Source organism: Triticum dicoccoides, chromosome 6B (genome assembly GCF_002162155.2).
Source record: "Triticum dicoccoides isolate Atlit2015 ecotype Zavitan chromosome 6B, WEW_v2.0, whole genome shotgun sequence".
Taxonomy (NCBI): Eukaryota; Viridiplantae; Streptophyta; class Magnoliopsida; order Poales; family Poaceae; genus Triticum; species Triticum dicoccoides.
The window spans coordinates 450,096,887-450,102,925 of NC_041391.1; the positions used below are offsets into that span (position 1 = coordinate 450,096,887).

The 6,039-nt window shown below is 45.2% G+C and overlaps 1 pseudogene; it reads left to right on the top strand.

The window, feature by feature from the left end:
* Window positions 1-486: 486 nt before the first annotated feature.
* On the top strand, window positions 487-3,943 carry LOC119321190 (annotated as a pseudogene).
* The last annotated feature ends 2,096 nt before the right edge of the window (window positions 3,944-6,039 follow it).

A 6,039-nucleotide genomic window follows, 5' to 3' on the forward strand; every position in this document is an offset into this window, starting at 1 on the left:
ATGAGATGCATGTGTGTGGATGTGAGGCTGCTGTAAATGTGTTTAAACCCTTGGGCCATGAGGCAGTTGAGCATCCAACGCACGCTTCAAAGCTCATACACCACCGCCACCCGGCAAAACTAGTCAGAAACTGCTCCTGTACTCTTGTTGCTCTCCGGCCGAGCGGAGGTGCGTTTTCTCTCTCTCTCTCTTTGATTATCTCTTTTGTCTTGTACCTTGCTGTCAGATATGGGGGTGAAATGCAACGTACAAATAACGGACAGATACTCCTTGATTTGTTAGCAAAAGCATCCACACGTATTGTTTGTTCATGCTGCTCACGTAGCAAACATGCAGTTCATAACATGTCACCAAGTTTATGATTTACATTTTGCAGGTGACCAGGGCCTCATGCGTTATCCTAAGCAACCGGCGAAGCTCGCCCTGCTTTTACTGTTGGCATTGCTGCTGCTCTGTGACGGAGTTGGCAACGTTTACTGCTCGACAATGCAGGACAACAGTGTCGATCTGCAGGCGCTGCTGGACTTCCAGCAGGGCATCACTAGCGATCTTCATGGAGCCTTGAGTAACTGGAGCACCACAACCCACTTCTGCCAGTGGAATGGTGTCAAGTGCACCACGACACGTCCGTTTCGCGTCTCGTCGCTTAAGCTCATTGGTCTGGACTTAGCAGGCCAAATCAGCTCCTCTCTTGGAAACTTAACCTTCCTTGAAACGCTTGACCTTTCATATAATAACTTCGTTGGCCCCTTACCCATCCTTGGCAATCTCCAACGATTTCAGACACTTTATCTGTACCACAACCGTTTAAATGGGACGATTCCTGATTCAATTACCAATTGTTCCAACTTGACCAACTTAGATCTATCCACAAACTCGCTAGTTGGCGTAATTCCACGAAAATTAGACCTTCTTTCACATCTGTTCTACTTAAACCTCTCTGTAAACGCCCTAGCGGGTCAAATTCCTACGAAAGTGAGCTCCCTTTCAAATCTAACTGTCCTAGATCTCTCTGTAAACTTGCTAGTGGGTCAGATTCCTCCGAAACTATACTTACTTTCAAAACTGGTCTACTTGGATCTCTCTAAAAACTCACTAGTGGGACAAATTCCTCCGAAACTAGACTTCCTTTCAGAACTGATCACGTTGGATCTCTCTAAAAACTCACTAGTGGGTCAAATTCCTCCGAGATTAGGCTTTCTTACAAATCTAGAAAATCTCTATCTTCGATCAAACCAACTCAAGGGGAGCATTCCTGCTGAGTTTGGGAAATTGACGCAATTGAAACAGCTGCTCCTAGACCACAATAAGCTTTCAGGTGAATTCCCAAATGCCATCTTGAACTCTTCAGGTTCACTCCAATATTTAGGCTTGGGGTTCAATATGCTAAGCAATGCATTGCCAATTAATATTGGCGACCGTCTGCCTAATCTCATTGAACTTACCTTGGCTGGTAACATGTTTGAAGGTAACATCCCAGCTTCCCTAGGCAGCGCTCAAGAATTGCAAGTGATAGATTTATCAAATAACTTTTTCACTGGAAAAGTTCCTACTTCTTTTGGAAATCTTTCAAGTCTGACTATTCTAAACCTTGAGTATAACCAGCTTGAAACAAGGGACGACAGAGACTGGGAGTTCTTAAATGCACTGAGAAATTGCCGATCCCTGGATATACTATCACTCTCTTACAATCAGCTCCACGGATCTATTCCCCACTCCGTTGGTACTCTATCCACCAACCTTGAGCACCTTGTGCTGACTGGAAACAACTTGTCTGGACAAGTACCCCAGAGCATCAGAAAACTTCGTGCCTTAACTAAACTGTCACTAGGTGAAAATAATTTAAGTGGTACAATTGAAGGATGGGTTGGTGACCTAAAAGCCCTTGTAGTATTATATCTCCAGTCAAACAGCTTCACCGGACTAATCCCATCCTCTATTGGCAATCTTACTAAATTGACATATCTGTATATAGGTGAAAATGAGTTCGAGGGCCACATACCAGCGATCATGGGAAACCTTCCACTCTTACAACTACACCTTGGCGATAACAATTTCCAAGGGTATATACCACCGAGCTTTGGAAATCTTCAAGAACTAACATTATTAAACCTTAGCCACAACAATTTCCAAGGTGACATACCTCAGAATAGTAACCTTATTAATCATCTCATTAGTTTGGATCTTTCATCAAATAAGCTTACAGGGCAAATTCCTGATTCTTTGGGCCAATGTTACGGCCTAGAGAGTCTGCAAATGGACCAAAACTTTCTTACAGGAAACATCCCATCAAATTTTGGCAACCTGACGTTGCTGAATATGCTAAATCTTTCACACAACAACTTGTCAGGCGCCATCCCATTAACTCTAAACAGACTAGAGGTTAGCAGTCTTGATCTTTCGTATAATCATCTTGAAGGAGAAATACCCAGAAATGGAATATTCGAAAATTCCACAGCTGTTTCACTTGTGGGTAATTGGAGGCTTTGTGGAGGTGCCATGGATCTTCATATGCCCATGTGTCCTGCTGTTTCTCGGAGGTCAGAGACACAATACTATTTAGTCAGAGCATTGATTCCATTATTTGGCTTCGCGTCACTTCTAATGTTGACTTACATTATATTCTTTGGGAAGAAGACGTCAAGAAGAACATACTCAATTTTGCTTTCTTTTGGCAAGAAATTCCCTAGAGTTGCTTATAATGATCTAGCTCGAGCTACAGGGAAGTTTTCAGAGTTATACCTTGTCGGAAGAGGAAGCTATGGTTCAGTCTACAGAGGAAAGTTAACTCAAGCTAAAATACAAGTGGCTATTAAGGTTTTTGACCTTGATATGAAATGTGCAGACAAAAGTTTTGTAACAGAATGCGAGGTTCTGAGTAGAATTCGGCACAAAAACCTTGTACCTGTCCTAACTGCATGTTCGACAATAGACAACAGTGGTGACGCTTTCAAAGCTCTAATTTATGAATTCATGCCTAACGGGAATTTTGACACATGGTTGCACAACAGATATTCGAGTAGTTCTTCGAAATGCTTGAGCTTAGCTCAAAGAGTAAACATAGCCATCAATATAGCCGATGCACTGGCTTATTTACACAATGATTGTGAAAGGCAGATTGTACATTGTGATTTGAAGCCAACAAATATCCTACTTGACGATGATATGAATGCTTATTTGGGAGACTTCGGCATTGCAAGCCTCATCGGACATTCAAGCTTAGTCACCTCAATTGGGCTGAAGGGAACAATAGGGTACATAGCTCCAGGTATAGTAATTCCAGTGACTTCCGTTTTTGATGGCCATGTATTATTTACAGTATAATAATTACTAATTTATCTCTTGAGAGAGTATGCTCAAAGTGGTCAGGCATCAATCCGTGGGGATGTTTACAGTTTTGGAATAGTACTCCTGGAGATGCTCATTGGCAAAAGACCGACAGACCCTATGTTTGAGAATGAACTCACCATGGTTAACTTTGTGGAGAGGAACTATCCAGATAAGATAATACATATTATTGATGCACGTCTGCGTGGAGAATGCAAGGGCTATATCCAAGCGAACATTGGAACAGAAAATGCGGCATATGGATGCCAGTTATCACTCATGCAAGTCGCTCTTTCCTGTACATGTCAGATACCAAGGGAACGCATGAACATAAGAGAAGTAACCAATAAGCTGCAATCAATTAGAACATCATACATTAGGGCTGTCAAACATGATATCGTTGCGGGTACATGGCGTGTACAAGGAGGAGTTCACCACCACCGAAGGAGTAGTTGGTTAGATGAATATCTTGTAATCTTTATCTTCTTATCTCTAGCCTTTCTTCCTTTCCAAGATGTAAATCTCCTAACAACTTTGTACGCGTGATTGGGCTCGCAACCCCTCTATATAACACGCAACACGTCTACCAGGATCGGTAAGACGTTTACCGCAAGTCGCACATGGTATACAGAGCCTTCTTCTTTCACTAAACCCTAGCCTACCCATCTCCATCAAGTGCGCAGCCATGTCTTCCTCCTCCGCCTCCTTCCAGTCGCCGCTCAGCGGTGGAGTCCCGGAGAAGCTCTCCCGCACCAACTATGTCTTGTGGCGGACCCAGATCACGCCGCAGCTGCGGGGCGCCGGCGTCTTCCACTACGTCGACGGCACGACGACTGAGCCGGACAAAGTCCTCATCAGCAAGGACGCCGCCGACAAGGAGACGACTAGGCCAAATCCCCTTCATTCACTTTGGGTGAGGGAGGATCAGCAGGTCCTCGGATACCTGCTCCAAAACCTCTCCAAGGAGGTGCTCGTCACGGTGACCACGATCACCACGGCACGCGAACTGTGGGTGGCACTGGCGAGCATGTTCTCATCACAGTCACTTAGCCGCGTCAACAACATCCGTACAGCGCTGATCAATGCGCAGAAGGGAAATCAATCGGTGGCCTCCTTCTTCGCCAACATGAGAGGTCTCGCTGATGAACTCGCCGCGGTGGGCAAACCCATCCAGGACGACGAGCTCATGTCCTACATCATCCACGGGCTAGACCAAGATTATCAGCCCCTTGTCTCCACACTGGATGCTCGCGTCACCCCGGTAACTCTTGATGAACTTTTCGCTATGCTCAGTAACTTTGATCAACGCATGGCGCAGTACCAAGGCTCCGGTGGTGGCTTCAAATCGTCGGCCAACTCCGCGTTCAGAGGCCGCGGCGGTGGCTCTCGCTCACGCTCATCTCCCCGTGGCAAGGGGAGGTTCGGCTCCGGTGGTGGTGGCTACTCCAACATCTCGCGTGGCGGCGGCCGCTCGGGAAACTCCAAAGGGCGCCGCGGTGGTGGCAATGGCAGCTCCAACAGATCACGTCCGGAATTGCCTCGCAGCCAAATCTGTGGCAAGCCTGGACATACAGCGAAGGACTATTGGTACCGCTACGAAGAGGATGATTGTGACTCCTCGCAAGATGAAGAAAAAATTGCTGCTGCGGCCGATGGCTCCTATGGAGTTGACACAAACTGGTATGTGGACAGTGGCGCCACCAACCACATCACCAATGAGCTAGAGAAAGTCACCATGAAAGAAAAATATCGTGGCAAGGACCAAATTCACACGGCCAGTGGCGAAGGTATGGGCATACGTCACATTGGTCATTCAATTTTTAATACCCCTAGTCGTAAAATTCATCTTAAAATAATCTTGCATGTTCCTAGTGCTCATAAAAATCTTCTCTCCGTTCATAGAATAGCCATTGACAATCATGTTTTTCTCGAGTTTCATCCTTATTTCTTTTTGATCAAGGATCAGGCCACGAAGAAAGTTCTCTATCGAGGTAGATGCGTTCGAGGGCTCTACCCGTTGATTCCGGAGTTTAGAAGATTCAATAAACAAGCTTGTGGTGCTATCAAGCTTTCGTCCACACGATGGCACGATCGTTTAGGACATGCCTCTTTTTCTTTAGTTGAAAAACTACTTAGGAAAAATAAGCTCCCGTTTGTTGGTGAGCGAAACATTGAAACTATTTGTGATTCATGTCAGTGTGCTAAAAGTCATCAATTACCATACCCTATATCTACCAGTGTCTCCACCAAACCTTCGCAATTGATCTTTTCTGATGTGTGGGGGCCTGCACCCTCTTCTGTTGGTAGACACACGTATTATGTGAGTTTCATCGATGACTATAGCAAATTTTCATGGATCTATCTCCTTAAGAAAAGATCGGATGTGTTTCAAGTTTTTCAAAACTTTCAAGCACTTGTTGAAAGAAAGTTTGATAGTAAGATTATTACTGTCCAATCCGATTGGGGAGGGGAATACGAGAAACTTAATTCCTTCTTCCAAAGCATAGGCATATCTCACCATGTGTCATGCCCGCATGCTCACCAACAAAATGGGTCGGCCGAACGCAAGCATAGGCACATTGTAGAGGTTGGCTTGGCCCTCCTAGCCGGAGCCTCCATGCCCCTCAAATTTTGGGATGAGGCTTTTCTTACAGCTGTTCACATCATTAACATGCTACCTAGCCGTGTCATCAACAATAAAACACCCATGGA